The sequence below is a fragment of the Chiloscyllium punctatum genome, chromosome 7 (assembly GCF_047496795.1).
Source record: "Chiloscyllium punctatum isolate Juve2018m chromosome 7, sChiPun1.3, whole genome shotgun sequence".
In the NCBI taxonomy this organism is placed as follows: Eukaryota; Metazoa; Chordata; class Chondrichthyes; order Orectolobiformes; family Hemiscylliidae; genus Chiloscyllium; species Chiloscyllium punctatum.
Window position 1 is genome coordinate 96,281,956 of NC_092745.1, and position 19,991 is coordinate 96,301,946.

The 19,991-nt window shown below is 42.0% G+C and overlaps 1 long non-coding RNA gene across 1 annotated transcript; it reads right to left on the reverse strand.

Annotated features, from left to right (window-relative positions):
- Nucleotides 1-6,466: 6,466 nt before the first annotated feature.
- LOC140479950 (uncharacterized) lies at nt 6,467-16,580 on the reverse strand. Its single transcript, XR_011961162.1, has 3 exons — nt 16,485-16,580; nt 15,977-16,039; nt 6,467-7,461 (listed from the first exon to the last, which is right to left on the reverse strand). It is a non-coding gene; the product is annotated as an uncharacterized lncRNA (long non-coding RNA).
- Nucleotides 16,581-19,991: the final 3,411 nt, after the last annotated feature.

Below are 19,991 nucleotides of genomic sequence, written 5' to 3' on the forward strand. Positions count from 1 at the left end.
TCGATTTTACTGCTCCTCGGATGCTGCCTGAACTGCTGTGCTCTTCCAGCACCACTAATCCAGAATCTGGTTTCCAGCATCTGCAGTCATTGTTTTTACCTATGAATCCACAACAGGCCAATCTCAGAAATGCAGCCACCACTGAAGCTGCCAGATCCTGAATTGGGCCCAATCTCGATCTGGGCTCATCATGCCAAAGCAGCTGGCTTTTTTCTTCCACATCACTGGACTTGTAATGCAGAGGTCAGAAAATGCTCTGGGAACATGAGTCCACATCTCGCAACAGCAGTTAGTAATTAAGAAATATGAAATTTAAAGCTAATTGTGTGGCCATGAGGCTATCGATACTCATTTAAACAAAAACATCTGGCCAACTAAGATCCTTCAGGGAAGGAAATCTGCCATTTTCCCTCCAGTCTGGCCTATGTGTAATTGAGGGTCTGGACAGCAACCTGGTTGATTCTGATCTGCCCTCTGCAATGTTTAAGGGTGAGTAGAAATGGGCATTAAATGTCAGAGACCAGAGAAGACTGGTGGAAGAGGTCCATACTGACAGATGCTGCTACTTGGAGGCTCCATGCAGTTAGAGCTCAGAGAGGTCTAGGGATCCACTCAGTGTGGTTGAGTGTCGGAAGCTGTTGTGAGCCAAGAATGTGACAAGAGGTCAGCAACTCTGTGTTTGTGGCTTTTGGGGCAATGGTAGCCCTTTTGAACAGCAATGTTCTACTCAGAATAGCTAAAATGGCTGGTACACTGCTGATAGAATGCAGTCTTGGGATTCCAAGGGAGAGTAATCTCCAAAAGAATAGATTCAACCACAATGAAATGTGCAGGCTTTCAGGCAGTTAACATTGGATCAGCATTTGAGCAAAATTCAGAGGCTAGATCCTTCCGTGTAAAAAATTGAAATCCTCATGAGATAATCAGAATGTTAAAAAGATTTTGAGACAGTAGTGATTGAATTTTGGGTTGGTTGCTAAAGCAATTATGTAATTTATCTTGATCACATCTGCCACTGAACATGTAGCATAGTAAGTTTGACTACGGTTTGCCTGTTAATTCATAGTTACCTTGCTTCAATTCAGGATTTTGGAATATGAGATAGATATTGTAGATTGTTTGCTTTCTGACTTTGTGAGATTTATTTAATTTGTTTTAAAACATGGAATCTTGTGGTTTTGTTCTCTTAGTAAGCACCCAGGAGTCCAAAATTTGGTTTCTTCTTAAAGAAAAGCTATTGATCTTTAATCAGATTATAACTAACTTAAGGATCTGATCTGGGATCATAACAGGGTCCAGGTCAGTAAAACAGCTGACAGACAATTGGCAGGAAATGCAACTTGTCAGTAATTGAGCAAAATGTCTCACAGTAATCAGCCGGTGAGTGTTGTCTATGTAAAGGCAGGATTAAATGACAGATTCCTAAACAGGAAAGGAATCAGAGGTGCTGTCTATTGCTTTCCTGTCTACAGGAGGAAGGAAACACTGTGGGAGTCACATTTTGAAACTGTCCATGATCTTCGCCTCATAATTCAGAATTGATTGAATATGGTGACATTTTCTCTATGCCTCATGATTTGGAAATAAATATAATTCATTGGAATTTTGACTAGCTTCAGAATGTGACATTAAATTTCATTCCTATCACTTCACCACAATAGAACACTGACACAACCATGGTCACAGGTCAGTGCAAATAGATAGATATTTCTAAACCAATGTCTTTAGTTTTGCACAATGGTCATCCCACCTGATACACACATTGATTTCTTTTATCTATTATCGCTATGGAACAAAAGAAAGTATGTGTCTTTGTGCTTTGTTTTACAATCATTTCTGTAATACAATTCAAAAATCTATTTGCCCTTGGCTATAATTCAGTCTGCAGCAATAGTCATGCATTTATTAAATATGATTTCCTTCTGACTATTCTTGTGTCCCTAGTACAAACACAGGAAAGAGCTTCCCACTTGATAATAAATGTTCCCATACATCAGCTCAGTTGTAATAGCATCAAACTAATTGCCTCATCTCATGAAATATCCTGTGAGAAAAGCAGGGAGCATCCCTTTGCAGTACATGAAAAGAATACAATTCAAGGTCATTCAAATAGCTTTCCAAAGACTGGAGTCATCAATGATATATTCTTCTTTAGGTCACTGTGGTTTGACAAAAAACATTACTCTTAAGATGTATTTCATCTTATTAGATCCAAAAACACATTAGAATAGAAGTATGGTCACATTAAGACCATTATGACGACAGACAATGAGAGAAGGGAGTTCAATAGAAACTATTTGAATGCCTTTGTCTTCTTGAAAATAGAATTTTAATGAGCATAAGGGTTGTTAATAAGCTGTACTTTTATTTTGCAGCATTTACTTTTTCTGATATTAATCAGATTTGTGTAAAGGAGTGCACCGTCAGAGATATTTTGAGATTTAATTGAGTCAGGGCAATTAATGCTGGAGATTAAATATCATGGATCCTATAAGTACCATAATTCCACCTCAAAAGATTTTTTTTGTGTGCTCTTTAAAACAAAGAAAAAACAAAGAAAATTTACAGCCCAGGAACAGGCCCTTCGGCCCACCAAGCCTGAGCCGATCCAAATGCACTGTCTAAACCTGTTGGTCAATTCCTACGCATCTGTATCCCTCTACTCCCCACCTACTCATGCATTTGTCCAGATGCGTCTTAAATGAATCTACCGTGCCTGTCTCAACTACCTCTGCTGGCAACATGTTAAAAACGCCCACCACCCTCTGTGTGAAGTACTTGCCGCGTGTGTCCCCCTTAAACTTTCCACCTCTCACCTTGAAAGCGTGCATAAAATATGATAGGGATAATTTTCATTTCGCCAACTCAAAACCAAAAGCAAAATTCAGCCATTATCATTGTGAATGGCTGAACTGATACTGATGAAAGCTCATCAACGTGAAATGTTGACTCAATTTCTCACCACAGCTGTTGCATTTTTGCAGCTTTATCTGTTCCCGCCTCAATCTGTCACAGCTTCTGCAAAGGAACATAAGGACAAAAGAACTAGCATGAGTCAGCCATCTGGCCCTTCAAGTGTGTCCCACTATTCAATAAGATCACGGTTGATCTTTTTGTGGCCTCTGCTCTCTTACCATATCCTTTAATTCTTCTGCTGTTCAAAAAATGATCTCTCTTAGCTTTAAAAACACTAACTGAGGAAGCCTCAACCACTTCACTGGGCAGGGAATTCTATAGATTCACAACCCATGGTGCAGAAGTTCCTTCTCAATTCAGTCCTAAATCTGCTCCCCGTATTTTGAGGCTATGCCCTCTTATCCTGGTTTCACCCGCCAGTGGAAACATCCTCTCTGATTCTATCTTACCTATTCCCTTCATGATTTTATAAATTTCCATAAGAGAAGGAAGATAGTGTGTTGAGAATTGTTTTCTTTTTCTCAATTCATTCACAGGATATGGGCATCACTGACTGGGTCAGAACTCATTACCTATCACTAGTTTATTTCAGTTGTTTGTCTGATGTGATGGATTCAATCAGCTTGATGAGTAAACTCTGACCCCCAAATATCCATTGAAGTAGATGGACTGAGACAGCTCAATGTTTTGGTATTCAAAGGCTGCCATCTTGAGATGGTTGGTGACTGACCAATGAGACATGATCATCTCTGCCAGCATCAGGAACAACTCATAACACCCATTACTCTACTCAAATCGAGTTAGACTCTTTACTCAAAACTGCTGTCTCCTATTTGTGTTAACATTCTACAACTAAACTTGAGTGTCCTCTCCAGGGTTCAAGGCTGGGCAAAATTTATGAGGACAGTAAGCTGCTGAGGTGTCTGTGTTTCCATTTCAACTTCCCGGTTTAGACCAAAGGAATACAAAGCAGTATGTTTGACAGCTTGGTTGCAGGAATTGCCAAAAATCTGGATCCACCTATAGGTTCCACTTCAAATTTTTCAATCAAGTTTTACTCCTTTAATCTTTAGCTCTCTGGAAGTAAACCCAGGACAGCGGAGCTTACTTGGTCACAGCTGGGAAATTGGTTCCTGACTGACAGGGTATGTCTGTATGCTGGTGGGTCTGCACACTGCATGCCTGGGAGCCAAACCTCCTGAAAGTTCTTCTGAAAGCCTACCCTAGAGGCACAACAGACCCAATTTCCATGATTGGAACCAGCAGGCACAGCAGGGGACCTGGAGATGGAGAAACTATGTACTGAGAAAGAAGGACTTATTTACACTTTTCTCCCATTGCAGCTAACCAGCGATGTAGGATGAAAACCAGCACACAAAAGCAGAAAGAATGATGACTCGCTTCACCCAAACACATGATGCATCACATCCACCTCTTGGACACACAATCTGACAGTCATACCCATTTATCTACATTTCACTAATGGCAATTCTTGTTGCAGACACCCTAAAATCAGCATTTCGTCTTTGTACATAGAGTAATGCAGGATGCAGCTGACATCAGGAATTAAAATTAAAGCTAAAGGGAACCATCTCGAATGATGAGGCATTAAACTAATGTGGTGATAATGGAGAAAAGTACAGGTTGCTCATGGAAAAGTACTAAAATCAACAGCAATGTAATATAGTGGTGACCTAAATTTAACAGCGCCACCTGCAACCAACACCTTGGCCACATCCCCAGATTTGCAGCTCATAAAAATCTGTGAAATGGTATTTACATGCATTTAGCTGCACCCCTCTAGTAGTTTTTATTTAGCTTCTATGTATACTATTTATTAACAGCAAAGGTTAACCAGTAGCATATAGTCAATGCAACAGACTAAATTTGGTTACTAAATTTCTAACTTGAATCTCCTTAGGTGTACAAAAGTAACTAAAACAATAGCATGCTTCTAGTAATACCAAATCCAGACTAGCATCCACAACAAAAACATTAAAAAATTGTCTTCTCTCCATGCAATGCCTACAAATCACTTCCATTCAATCTGCAACACAAGAGCTGCAAAATCAGCTGTCCCTTTTACAAGGATAAGTCTGGAATTCAGGAGAGTAAGGAAGTCTATATGGTTGAAACAGACCTATCAAATTAGTGCAATAGCAAAATACAACAGATTCTGAAAATCTGAAATGTTGGTTCCATTATTGACAGAGGGGCAGGAAGGTGGTGAGCAATGCTGGTAGCAAGCAGGGAACCCTCACAATTGACCTGAGTCTGCTTTTCCAGCAGCCTGACTGCTATGCTTTTCCAGCATCACACTCTTGACTTTGAAAAACAAAAGTTTGTCATACCTCCCAGCTTTCTGAGTCAAATTTATACCCACATTGTCACTGTGCCTTTAATCCATGCAGCTTAATTTTGCTTACAAGTTTATTGTAAAACTGTGCCATGTATGACCATAGTTCTATCAAATTAATACAATGGTTTCCTACGCTCCTTTGGATGATATTAATATTTTAGATTAGATTTGACTGATTTCAGGAGAACACAAACCATTTGCATTAGATATATTCCACTTACTTTAGAATCAAAATGTACCTGCGCACATGAACAATCAGCCTTAATATTTGAGAACCATAGATTCATAAATATGGGAATCTTCCCATCAAGAGTCTCTGCCTTTGGTCTTTTCAGGGAATGAAGGGAGAAGAGTAGATTTTGTTCTTTAAGAGTTCTTGGTAGACACCATGATACCATGAACACCCTTTAGGAACCAGAAAGAGCAGGGGGAAAAGACAGCACATTGTGGCAGAGGGCTGTTGCTGAAAAAGGTTCTGGCATCAGTGTCAAAATTGAGTCAATGTCCCTTGCAATTTGAGGCAGTGGGGAATGGGAAAAGGATGACCTCTGAAACCAACTTGCTCCTTCTTTCAGGTATACAATACCAGTAGCAAACCTGGACCCAAAATGACACGCAAATCTGCTGATCAGGAGGTAGGTATGGCTCCTTACTGTAAGTGTATCAGCTGTTTCATGATAGCCATGATAGGACAAAGGAAACTCTGACCCACAGAGTGCTCTGATAAAGGGGTCATGAAGCATGCTGCAATATGATGATACTAATTACTTCAGAGCACTGTTGTGTTGCTCTGAGTCAAAATCCAGAGGACATTGCCACTTTATTCCCCTTTTGAACATTACCATTTAAGAAATAATGTGTGGTCCATATACTTCCCTTGTTTCACTTTAATCCATCATGATTGTAATGCCTAGGAATTCATATTTGCAGATTTGGCATGTTTGGTAGATTTTGCAACAAAAAGTCTTGCACTAAACAGATGAATATCACTTATGCCACATGACTGGGTCTCAAGCCAATCAAAAAAGTAAACCACTAACTAAGCAAGAAATTGAACCTCAAGGAAAAAAAGGACGTGAATTTTAATGTATTGCTTTAATTTTATTTACGATTACATCACATGGATCATTTTCATTGATCACCAAGCATTAGCAACTTTCCAAACATATAGGACAATTTCCTGTGAATCAGTAGTTTATAATTTAATTTATAAATTTTTCATACATTGTAAGCAATATGTTCCCATTATAATACAATGTCACTGGGGAGGTGATGGTCTAGTGGTATTATCACTGGACTGTTAATCCAGAGACCTGGGTAATGTTCTGAGGGCTTGGTATCGAAGCCTGACATGGCAGATAGTGAAATTTGAATTCAATTTTAAATAAAACTGGAGTTAACAGTGACCATGAATCACAATGTTGATTGTTGGGAGAAAAATGTTGATTGTCTGGTTCACTAATGTTCTTTAGGGAAAGAAACTGTTTTCTTTACCTGGACTGGCCTAGGTGTGCCTTCAGACCACAGGAACATGGTTGACTTCTAACTGCCATCTGGGCAATCAGAAATGGGCTGTAAATGCTGACTTGGCTAATTATACCCTCATCCTGTGAATGACTAAACACAGTTATCAACATAAGAAGCAATTCTCATGCTAACTGATTTTTGTTATGATGTTATAAACTAGTTACTCAAATCCATCAAAACTGATTTGTTAAATTCGTATTTATTACCCACCTGAATTGTTCTGGAGAAAGCAGTGGAAAGCTGCCTTCTTAAACAGCTGCACCTTGAAGTGCAGGGACACCCAGCATTCTAGCAAAGGACTTCCAGGATCTTGACCCAGTGACACTGAAGGAATAATGTTGGGACATGCCACAAATTGTTGAAGTACAAGTCGGATTTCCGTTACCTGACACTTCTAAAGTCAGTAACTGCCTTGATTGCTTCATAACATCCAAATAGAAGCTCATGGGTCAGTGTAACAAATTGGCATGGTAGAAGATTGGATAGTTAACTGGAAATAGCGAGCTGGAATAATTGGGTCATTTTCTGGTTGGCAAGATGTATCCAGTTAGTATGTGACTTGGACAGGAACTTGTTCCTGTGATGTTCCTGTGCAGCTACTGTTCTTGTCCTTCTAGATGGTTGAGGTCACAGATTTCAAAGGTACTGTTGGAAGAGACCTGGCAAGTTAAGAAATGCATATCATTGGTGGTGCACATTGCTGCAACTGTGTGTTGGCAATGAACAAAGTCATGTTAAATTGGTTGGGGTGGCAATAAAGTGGGCTGTTTGGTCTTGGATAGTATCAATTATCTTGAGTGTTGTTGAAACAGCACCCATCCAGCTTAAGTGGGGAGTATTCCATCCCACTCATGACTTGTGCCTTGTAAAAGATAGATAGGCACTGGAGAGACAGGATGTGAATTAATGAATGAATAGCAAGCAAATTAAGGTAGAATTTTGCAGACTTGGTGATACCTGGATTGGATTGGTAAACAAAATCACCATAGGAGATTTTCAATTGCCACAAGAAGCTTACCTCAGCAAATCTGTCAATGACAGGTCATCTGTCTTGCTGGGAGAGTGCCATATGTTAGCAATTTCAGGGGCTACCTTCAACTACTAAGGAAAGCAGCCCCAACACTTGCCCTATTCATGATCAACAAATGCCTTGATGAGGTCCTGACAACTGAAGTTAAGTCTCCAAATTACCATTTGGAGGAACCTAACACCTTATCCATTTGCCTGGTATACAATAACGAAACTGACCATATTTAGTAGTGGCTCATGTTTACACTTGTTTATACCCAAAAAAAAAGGTGCAAAGCATGCCAATTTCTATCTCATGAATTCTAAATAAACATTGTTTTAAGTTAAATTTTATTGATGCTCAGGCAGTTAACTCACAACCAAGGACTGTAAACATTCATGTTCCTGTTTATGATCTAAAATTAAATCAGTAAATGTCTCCATTGGGGAAGTCACCAGGAAACTCAAACTTTCAAGTAAGCCATTTTTGTACGATCTTGTTCCTATGATTAAACAATTAAAGGAAATGAGATATGCTATAATATGATGTAGTGCCAAACAATCACTACTTAAACTGTTCTTGAGATACCACCAGAATTGCTAGTCTGGAAAATTTCAACACTTCCAGCCTGCTGCACAAAATATTTAATAACAGATGATTCAATTGTTTACCCATTAAATCTATTTATTTTGTATTCATTGCATTAAAGGGTAATATTAAACAACATCAATCATTGTTTGCACAAAAGAAAACAAACATTGATCTTCTATTTCAGACAACACTCTTGTTGTTTTCTCCCAATAGATTGTACCATATAGAGCCCATTTGATGCAGCTACACACACAATGCTCTTAGGGAAGGAGTTCTAAGATTTTGACCCGGAAAATTTATTGCTGGAACAGCAATATGTTTCCAAGTCAGGATGGTGTGCAGGGGAATTTGCAGATAGTGGTGTTCCCAAGTATCTGTCCTTGTCCTTTGAGGATAGTAATAGTAATGGGTTTGGCAGGTGCTGTCTAAGCAGCCCTGGTGAATTTCTGCTGTGCATCTGGCAGATGATACACAGTTATTGTTGCTGATAGAGGGCATATTTTTGGGCTTCAGTGACCTCTGTGTCAAGACCCATCAGGATCTTATATATTTTCATCAAGTCCCTTCTTGCTTTCTAAACGCCAGCAAATACAAACCTAGTCTGTCCAACCTTCCCTCAATAGACAACCCACCCTTTCCATATAGTGTCTAGTAAATTTATTTGAATTGCTTCCAACGTACTTACACCCTTTCTTAAATAAAGAGACCAACATTGTTCACACTATTCCAGATGTAGTTTCACCAATGCTCTGTCTAATTGAAGCATAACTTCTTTACTCTTATAAGTTGCAAACCACTGGATACATCTTGCCAACCAGAAAATGACCCAATTATTCCAGCTCGCTATTTCCAGTTAACTATCCAATCTTCTACCATGCCAATTTATTACAATGAGCCATGAGCTTCAATTTGGCTGTTATGAAGCAATCAAGGCAGTTACTGACTTTAGAAGTATCAGGTAATGAAAATCCGACTTGTACTTCAACAATTTGTGGCATGTCCCAAAATGATGCTTTGGGTGTCCCTTCTATATACTTGTCCTTTGTTCAAGTAGTGCCAGCTTATGATTTCACAGATTCTTTTGAAGCTTTCTCAATTTCTCATAAGACAATCTAACAACTGGTGGTTCCTTCACTGTCACTGAATCAAAATCATGGCTGTATCTAGACTGCAGCGGATGAAGAAGGCAGATCGTCAACCTCTCTGGGGAAATTATAGAAGAGCATTAACTGCTGGCCTAGTCAATGACACCCAAGTGGACTGAAGGCATAAAATCCAGATCACCATGGAAGGGTAGCAATTGCCAGCTTCTACCTTCACTTAGAACTTGGTGTCCTGTCCATCAGCTAATACTGTACAAAATGTACACAACAAATCAGAACCTTCTGCCTGCAACACAGAGTCATAGAGTTATACAGCATGAATCAAAACCCTTTAGTCCAACTCATCTGTGCCGACCAGAAATCCTAAACTGATATAGTTCCATTTGCCAGCATTTGACCCATATCCCTTCCCATTCATGTACCTACCCAGATGCCTTTTAAATGTTGTAGCTGTACCTGACTCCATTACCTCTTCTGGCAGCTTGTTCAAACACACACCATCCTCTGCATGAAAAAAATGCCCCTTGGGTCCCTTTTAAGTTTTTACCATCTCACCATAAACCTATGCACGTGAGGTTTAGACTCCCCTACCTTGGGGAAAAGGCTTATTTGCAGTCCTTAGACTTGTGTGGGGTGGGGGGAGGGGGGGTGCAATAAATGGAGGTGTGGAGGATGGGGAAGTGCTTGAGTGGAAGATTGCTCAATAACCATTTTTTATTGAACTGTTGCTGCTTCCAAGTCAAAATATTTTCACTGCAAGAAGTTAAATTTCTAATTAAATTTGTCAGTTTGCCAAAGTTGTAACATTTTCTAAACATTAACCAAGCTCAAGTCATTTTTCCAACCACTCCTAATAGTGTTTAACAATCACTAATTGTAAATAGTTGTTCAAGTTCCTAAAAAGAGTCTGGTATTACCATTAAACACGAGTTGTATTTAAATTAGATTTCTTAGGGTTTATTTAAAGTTTATTAGTGTTTCTGTAGTTTATTTGAATGTCTAAATAAAGTACTTAGTCGGGAAAAGTTGCATTTAGTAATTACAGATCATATGAAAGAATTATTTCTAAGTTAAAGAGAAAAACATCTAACTTTACCTCATGGGTGGAGAGGATGGCATTTGGTAAAGGCCTGTGCTACATACTGCCTACTGGTGTAGAGAACCATTAACTTCAAGCACAAGATCATAAGATACAGGAATAGAAATGGATGAAGGTTGTGTTGTGAACGTTGTGTATTTGAATTTTCAGCAAGTATTTGATACAATCACACGGGAGATTGGTTAGCAAATTAGAAATGCTTGGGATTGATGGGTCCTTGGCAGCATGGATTGGAAATTGGTTAAAGGATAGGAAACAGAGGGTCGGTGTAGATGGGCATTTCTCAATTGGAGATGAGTTTGAAGTGATGTTCCCCAGGGATCGGTGCTGCGACCTTTGCTTTTATAGATTTATATAAACAATTTGAAGATGGTGTTGAGGGCAAAATCTCTAAATTTGCACATGAGCAAGACAGCTTTGAGTGAGATGAGGAGAAACATCTTTATTCAGGGAGTTGTTAGGATTAGGAATGAGAGCGTGGTGAGTGTGGATTCCATCACAGGTTTCAAAAGAGAGGTAAATTTGAAAGTGATGAAGTTATACAACAATGGAGATCAGGCTGTATGAGCTTGGTAGCTCCTTTGGGAGCCAGCAAAGACATGATGGGTTGAATGGTCTCCTTCTCTACTGTAAAATTCAGTGATTCCATGCTTTTGCCTGTCCGAGCACGTTTATGCTAAATTAACCTCGTGGCATGGCTAATATAAAGCTATTGCCTGTCACTGGGTACACTGTAGAAACTCTTGAAGAGTGTCTTTGAATAGCTCAGATCATAAGGGTCTGGCTTCAGCCTACAATGGGTAATGGCAGTTTAAGCTGACTGTTGCATAAGTGAGATGAAAGTGACTGTCCTTTACATCAAGGCAGCATTTGACTGAGTGTGGCTTCAAGGACCTCCAGAAAAATTGCAGCCAATGAAAATCAGAGGAAAAACATTTCTGCTCGCTGGGTGATACTTACATAAAGGAAGATAGTTGTGGAGTTCAATCAACTCAGCACTGGGTTATCACTGCAGGACAGTGTGCTAGGCCCAATGATTTCAGCTGCTCCATAATTGACCTTCCTGATGTCATATGGTCAGATGTGGAGTTATTCGCTGATGATTGTTCAATGCCCAGTACTGTTCGTGACTCCTCAGCTACAGAAGCAGCCAGAGTCCATATGGAACAAGACCCGCCTATCATTCAGGTGTGGCCTGAGAAATGATAAATTATATTCAAACCACACAAGTGTCAGAAATAGCCATCTCTAACAAGAGAGAATTTAACCATCTTCGATATTTAGTGGTATTATCATAACTGAAGCCTCCACTATCAACATCCTGGGGGGTTACCACTGACCAGAAGCTGAACTGGATAGCCATAGAGATACAACACCACAAGAGCAGCTACAGAGGTTAGGAATCCTGCAGTGAGTAATTCATCTCGACTTTCTTTAGAGCCTGTCCACCATCTCAAATCAGGAGAAAGATGGAATACTCTCCACTTGCCTACTGAGTGTAGCTCTAACCACAGTCAAGAAGTGAGATCTGAAAATGTGTTGCTGGAAAAGCACAGCAGGTCAGACAGCATCCAAGGAGCAGGAGAATTGACGTTTCGGGAATGAACCCTTCTTCAGGAATGAGGAAAGTGTGTCCAGCAGGCTAAGATAAAAGGTAGGGAGGAGGGACTTGGGGGAGGGGCATTGGAAATGCAATAGGTGGAAGGAGGTTAAGGTGAGGGTGATAGGCCGGAGTGGGGGTGGGGGCAGAGAGGTCAGGAAGAAGATTGCAGGTTAGGAAGGTGGTGCTGAGTTCGAGGGTTGGGACTGAGACAAGATGGAGGGGAGGGGAAATGAGGAAACTGGAGAAATCTGAGTTCACCCCTTGTGGTTTTTCCTCAAGAGGTGAGATAGCATCCAGGATAAATTAGCTCACCTGACTGGTATCCCATTCACGATTTTCAAAGTTCACTCCATTCACCAATGACAGAGAGTATGCAACACTCTATAAGATGCACCACAGCAGCTCACCAAGGCCCCTTCAACAGCACCTTCCAAGCTCATAATCTATACCCCCTAGAAGAATTAGGGCAGCAGATAAACAGGAACACCACCACCTCCAAACCACTCACCTTCCTCACTTGGAAATGCATCACTGTTCCTTCATTGTCACCTGGATCAAAATCCTAGAACTCCCTTCCTACTGGTACTGTGCAATCCAAGGATTGCAGCAGCTCAAAAAGTCAGCTCACTACCACCGTGGTAAGGCACTTAGGGATAGGCAATAAATACTGTCCTTGCCAGCATCCCCACATCACATTAATTAATAAAAGCAAATATTCATGATAGGGTGGGATTGGTGAGAACATGAATAGATTTGTTCTTTAAGGAGCCACGTGGAACCCCATAAGGTGACACCTCCCCTCTCCATGCAGTCAGTTAGAGGACAGATCGTGAAACTGCAAGAACCCCTTTGAGCACCGGTATTAGTAACATTGATAGGGGGCAGACTGAGTCTGCCTGAGCATCAGCTGAGTTTTCACTGAAGCCTGGGACATTCTGTGCTCTGAAGCTGAGATGTTAGGCACCAGGTCAAGTCTCAGCAGGGCCAGCAGTGCTGTCATAACTTACACACTGAGAGGTCTGGCCTATGGAATTCTCTGCCAAAAAAAGTATTTAAGCCCAAAACATTGAATATTTTCAAAAAGGATTTAGATATAATGTGATAATAAGGGAACAAAGAGTGGGGGGGACAATGCAAGAACAGGGTATTGAGTTGGATGATCTTATTAAATGGCGTAGCAGGCTCAAAGAGCCAAATAGACTACTGCTATTTTCTATGTTTCTCTGATTTTAAGTTATGTGCGATGCCCAAATTAGGGCCGTAACTCTTCTGAGCTCTATGGCAGTAACAGAAGGTTGTCTGGCAGGCCAACCAATGCACTAGTTATCTCCTAAATGAAAACCAAAAGAACTGTGGATGCTGTAAATCAGAAACAAAAACGTAAGTTGCTGGAAAAGCTCAGCAGGTCTGGGCAGCATCTGTGAAGCAAAATCAGAGTTAATGTTTCAGGTCCGGTGACCCTTCCTCAGAACTGACAAGATAAAAGAGTGGAATGGAAATCGGAGCGAGGATTCTGAGGAAGGGTCACCAGACCCCAAACATTAACACTGATTTCTCTTCACAGATGCTGCCAGATCTGCTGAGATTTTCCAGCAACTTCTATTTTTGCACTAGTTGTCTCAGTGTTTATCCTCATCAGACTTCCTATCAACTTTTCATCCTGTCCACTGCAGCAGAATGCATTCCAAGGATGCATCCTCAGCCCCCAACTGTACTCCCTGTACGACAAATTCTGAAAGAATGCTGCCTATAAGTTCGCTGACAACGTCACCATGGTAGGATGGATGTTTAACAACAACGAATCAGAATACAGAAAGGAGACAGAGTGCATAGTGACCTGGTGCAGTGAGAACAACTTCTGTCTCAACGTCGGCAAAACTAAAGAACTGGTCATTGACTTCAGAAGGAAAGGAGGAAAAAGGACCCCCATCTACATCAGTGGAAGTGAAGTTGAGAGGCTAGAGAGCAACAAATTTCTAGGAGTGGTAACAACCTGTCCTGGACTGCCACATAGATGTGATGGTTAAGAAAGTGGCTCAGGAAATTTGGCATGTCCATAAGGACCCTCACTAACTCTTACAGATGCACTGCTGAAAGCATAATGGCCTGGTATGGCAACTGCTCTGCCCAGGACTGTAAGAAACTACAGACGATGATGTGCACAGCCCAGACCCCCCCATCCATGAACTCCACTTACACGGTCCGTTGCCATGGAAAGGCTTTGAACATCATCAAAGACCCATCGCATCCTGGTAATGCTGTCCTACAACCTCTTCCATCAGGCAGAAGATACAGAAGCTTGAACACACACACCTGCAGGTTCAGGAACAACATCTTCCCGGCTGTTACTAGACTGATGAATGGACTCTGTAGCCTCAAATAATGCTAATCTTGCTAATGTTGATCTTGTCTAGCACACACCTTGTGTGATGTAACCTGTCCAAGCTTTTTTCACCCTAAAATCTGTACATCTTTGCTTACTATAATCTGCCTGTACTGCTCGTAAACAAAGCTTTTCACTGTACTCAGGAAAACATGACAGTAAATCAATCAAATCAAATCAAAGCCCCACACAAGCTCTCTCTTTTTTCCCTGTTGTGGGACTAGCACAATATGTCAGGCAACTCACCACGTGCAGCTGTTGAATCTATACTGGTCTCTAAAGTTCACACAGTGTCTGCATTGGAGCTGGTAGCTAACAAACATTAGATTGAGTGATGGTGCTTCTTCATCAGTGGCATGTTGCTGCTCTTTCTCCCTTCTTCCTGATGTAACTGGGCAGATGACAGTTCTTAGGCAACCACAAGCAAAGAAATCTGGAACAGGTTTGTTGGAGCAGGTGAGTGTATGGCATAAAGGTGGAAAGCATGAGGTCCTTGGTCAGAGCATTCTGCTAATTGTTTCTCTTCTTTTGTGGGTAAGCTTTCTCTGGAACAGAGTGGGGCAGCATGTCAGTAATTGTGTGGCATTGCATTTGGATGATCTACCTGCCATAGCAATGCAGCTAGAGGTGAGTGTGAGTCTAACTATCATTAGCATGGTGTACGAGGGTGAAGTGAATTGTCTGAATATTAGGCATGAGTCCTCAGTTCCAGACACTGCTGATGGACAAGTAATGAATGCATGATATACTGATGAGACTGAGAGGTTGGTAGTGTGGTGAGTCTTTGAAGGTGCTTTCACTGGCTTTGACCAGTCCATGAGGTCCCTAAGTTTCCTCCAGCACTGCTGCCATGTTTTATGGACCAGATTTAGGAATTTGAAATCTAGCAGCTTCCATTCCCTTAGAAAGCATTCCATGAAGACTATTTGACTCTCCCAAGAAAACATGGCATCACTCCTTATATGGAATTCCAAGACTAAAGCTTCAGTGCCTTGGTGCTTTCTGCCTTTGTCTCCAGTTGAGAAGTAACAATCAGCAGCAGCTTCCTTTCAGTTTGTCAAGCTCCCCTTTATTAGAAGCACTGGTAGACCACTGCTGAGGCTGCAACCTGCCAGCAATGTAGCTGCACATTGAAATCATTAAAATCATTAAAATAAGAAAGTGTGCTGTCTGCCTCAAAGGACTAGGTGTGAGTGGGTCATGTAGTGGTGCAAGCAATGTTTTTAGCCACAGATATTATTGTTACTGTGTCTCCAGTAAATCTAATGAAAAAAAGTGACATCTTTGGATCCTGCTTCAATGCATTGATCTCTCTCCTCTTGTTCCAATGTGTTTCACATACTGTTAAAGTGAACAGAAAAAGGAGGCAGATTCAGAGGATCTTACCAGTCCAAAATGGAACTATACAGTCTATCTTAACTCCTCAGGCTCCGAGAGCTGGTTTATGAGCTGAAATGAAGATTTGAATATGTCAAGAGATTTTAACTTTAAAGTCTGAATTCATTTCTTTAATTCCATGTTTTAGATCTGATTTGTTTAACCACATTTTATATTTTGTCTTTTGCTTTATTAATTTATGCCTTTATGTTTTTTTTACTTCTTTGTCCTCTACAAACGTTATGGCTGGGTAATGAAACAAACAGGTAGCCGAGTCTAATCCATTAGCAATTCCACTCATTACATAAAGTTTGCTGCTGGGAGGTCTTGCCTTGCATCTTTGCTCTCCAGTTGGTACTTCTCCCAGTGGATTACAGTGGAAATACCTGTCAGTCAGTCTCAAACTTCTTACAAAATTAACATTTGCTGTCCATTTTACAATGCTGCCTTTTACATGCTGTAATATTTCCAATGTGTCTAAGCTTTTAAATATAGACATTAGACGGTGCATACTCACTTATCTGTCAGTAAGTGCGCTGAGTGCGTGCCATTTTGTATGCATCAGTCCTTCAGCTATTACATATGTCACGGATGCTGCAGGCACAATGAAGAGTCTAAAACTGAGGCAACTCCCAATACTTCCCTTTCCTGTCAAAATCTCTTTACTATAACACAATGTACATTGAAAGCTGCACTACTGTATTTATTTGAATCTCAACAAGCACTCGACAAAAAAAAAATGCAGTAAGCAGCCACATTAACTTTACCCACTGTTCAGGCTGAATTTAAATCCACATTCATGAATTAATGGGATAAAAAGAGGTCTTTCGCATTTCCTTAGAACTTTCGCATCAGATCTTGGCCCACATCCAGAACTGTGCTGATGCAAACAGCCCACCACAGGGAATCTGAGGAAGCTTGGGCTGGTCAGGAACTATGTACCTCTAAAACCTGAGTGGAAATGAGGAGGTGTGGTGCACAGGAAAGGTTATCCTTTTCATGTTAAATGAACTCTGTCCTATTTCAGAAGATTATTTTCACCAATGGATGTTTTGCTACAAGTGCATTCCATATTCTCACTTCTGTATAAATTAACAGTCATACGTCGTTGTTGAACATTTCTTTTCCCATAAATGATTAGCTTTTCATCAAGGAATATCTTCAATCACATCTGGAGTTACCAAGGATTCACATTTCTTCGAAGAAACTGAAATTCTTCAATATATTATTAAAATAAATGGTGAGTAGCAAACGGTCTAACAGGAAGGGAAGAGCTCTCACTTCCATCCCTCTGCAACCCCACCTTACTGGATTGGGGCGCAACATGATGTTAAACTGTCCTTCCGTTGCCTTCGCCTCCATGCCCATTTCTTTGGGCAAGAGTCCTCTCTCCGTCCCCTAGACCCCTTTGCCCACCTCCAGTGCTGTCCCTCCACCTGGATACCTCCTTCTGGCCACTTACCTGCACTTAACCTATTCTTCGAGAACGGTCGACATAACATTTGTCACTTCAATTTCTCTGTTCCCTCACCCATTCCAACCTATCTCCCTGTGAACTGACTGCACTCTGTGCACTCAGAATCAACCCTGATAAGGGTGGTGCTGTTGTAGTTTGGCGGACTGACCTCTACATTGTAGAGGCTGAGTTCCAACTCTCAGATACCTCCTCCTGTCTTCTCCTGGACCATAACCCCACCATGGAACATCAGGCCATTGCGTCAACTACGGTCACCAACCTCATTTCTTCCAGTGATCTTCCCCCACACTCCCTTAAAGCTGATTGTCTCCCAACTCCACACAGATCGCTTCTGCCTCCTTCCCAAAACCCACAAACAGGACTGTCCAGGCAGACCCATTGTTTCTAGGCGAAAGTGGAGATACTGGAGATTAGAGTCAAGATTAGAGTGGTGCTGAAAAAACACAGCAGGTCAGCCAGCATCCAAGGAGCAGGAAAATCGATGTTACGGGTGGGATTCTGAAATTCCTCTGACGCTTTACATCCGTTTCATAATTTCCAATTTGCAGGGTCAATCCACCTCCCCTTTACCATAGATGTGCAATCCCTTCATACGTCCATCCCCCATCAGGATTGTCCCAGGGCTCTCGGCTGTTTCCTTGAAATATGGCCTGAACTGTCCCCATCCACCAACACCCTTCTCCGCTTGGCCAACATTGTCCTCACTCTGAAAAACGTCTCTTTTAACTCCTCTTACTTTCTTCAGGTCAAGGAAGTTGTCAATGGTATCTGCATGGGCCCTAGTTATGCCTTCTCTTTGTGGGTTGCGTGAAACATACCTTGTTCCAGTCCTATTTCGACCCCACCACAACCCTTTCTCTGGCATGTCGATGATATAATCAATGCTGCTTCCTTCTCTCATCCAGAATTGGAGAAGTTTGTTAATTTTGCTTCCAATTTCCACCCCACTCTCACTTTCACCTGGCCTATCTCTGAGTCCTCCCTTCTCTTCCTCGGCATGTCTGTTTCTATTTCTGGGGATAGGCTGGCCATCAACATCCATTACAAACCAATCGACTCCCACAATTACCTTGACTATATATTCTTACACTGTGCTTTCTGTAAAGACTCTATTCCATTCTCCCAGTTCCTTCCTCTCCATCACATCTATGCAGAGGATGAACACTTTGATCAGGAGTTTTTTGAAATGTCCACCTTCTTTCTCAATGGAGGATTTCCCAGCACTGTAGTTGACAGGGCGCTCAACTGGGTCCAACACATCTCCCACAACACAGTCCTCACTCCCTTTCTCCCCTCCCACAACACTGATAGGGTACTCCTTGCCTTCACCTATCAACCCAACAGCATCCATATCCAGAGGAGGATTAGCCTTCTTTTCAGCCACTTCCACCAGACACATATTCCCCTCCCTTCCTCTGTCAGCCTTCCAGAGTGACTGTTCCCTCCGAGACACCATGGCCCTCTCCTCCTTCACTTCCAACATCCCTCCACAGCCACTTGGTACCCTCCTCTGCAACTGCAGAATGTGCAACATCTGCCCATTCACCTCCTCCCTCCTCAGTATCCAAGGGCCTAAAACATACCTGCACTTCACTCAATCTAGGTAAAAACAATGACTGCAGTTGCTGGAAACCAGATTCTGGATTAGTGGTGCTGGAAGAGCACAGCAGTTCAGGCAGCATCCAAGTAGCTTTGAAATTGACGTTTCGGGCAAAAGCCCTTCATCAGGAATAAAGGCAGTGAGCCTGAAGCATGGAGAGATAAGTTAGAGGAGGGTGGGGGTGGGGAGAAAGTAGCATAGAGAACAATGGATGAGTGGGGGAGGGGATGAAGGTGATAGGTCAGGGAGGAGAGGGTGGAGTGGATAGGTGGAAAAGAAGATAGGCAGGTAGGACAAGTCCGGACAAGTCATGGGGACAGTTACTGAGCTGGAAGTTTAGAACTAGGGTGAGGTGGGGGAAGGGGAAATGAGGAAACTGTTGAAGTCCACATTGATGCCTTGGGGTTGAAGTGTTCCGAGGCGGAATATGAGGCGTTCTTCCTCCAGGCGTCTGGTGGTGAGGGAGTGGCGGTGAAGGAGGCCCAGGACCTCCATGTCCTCGGCAGAGTGGGAGGGGGAGTTGAAATGTTGGGCCACGGGGCGGTTTGGTTGATTGGTGCGGGTGTCCCGGAGATGTTCCCTAAAGCGCTCTGCTAGGAGGCGCCCAGTCTCCCCAATGTAGAGGAGACCGCATCGGGAGCAACGGATACACTAAATGATATTAGTGGATGTGCAAGTAAAACTTTGATGGATGTGGAAGGCTCCTTTAGGGCCTTGGATAGAGGTGAGGGAGGAGGTGTGGGCGCAGGTTTTATAGTTCCTGCGGTGGCAGGGGAAAGTGCCAGGATGGGAGGGTGGGTTGTTTGGGGCCGTGGACCTGACCAGGTAGTCGCGGAGGGAACGGTCTTTGCGGAAGGCGGAAAGGGGTGGGGAGGGAAATATATTCCTGGTAGTGGGGTCTTTTTGGAGGTGGCGGAAATGTCGGCGGATGATTTGGTTTATGCGAA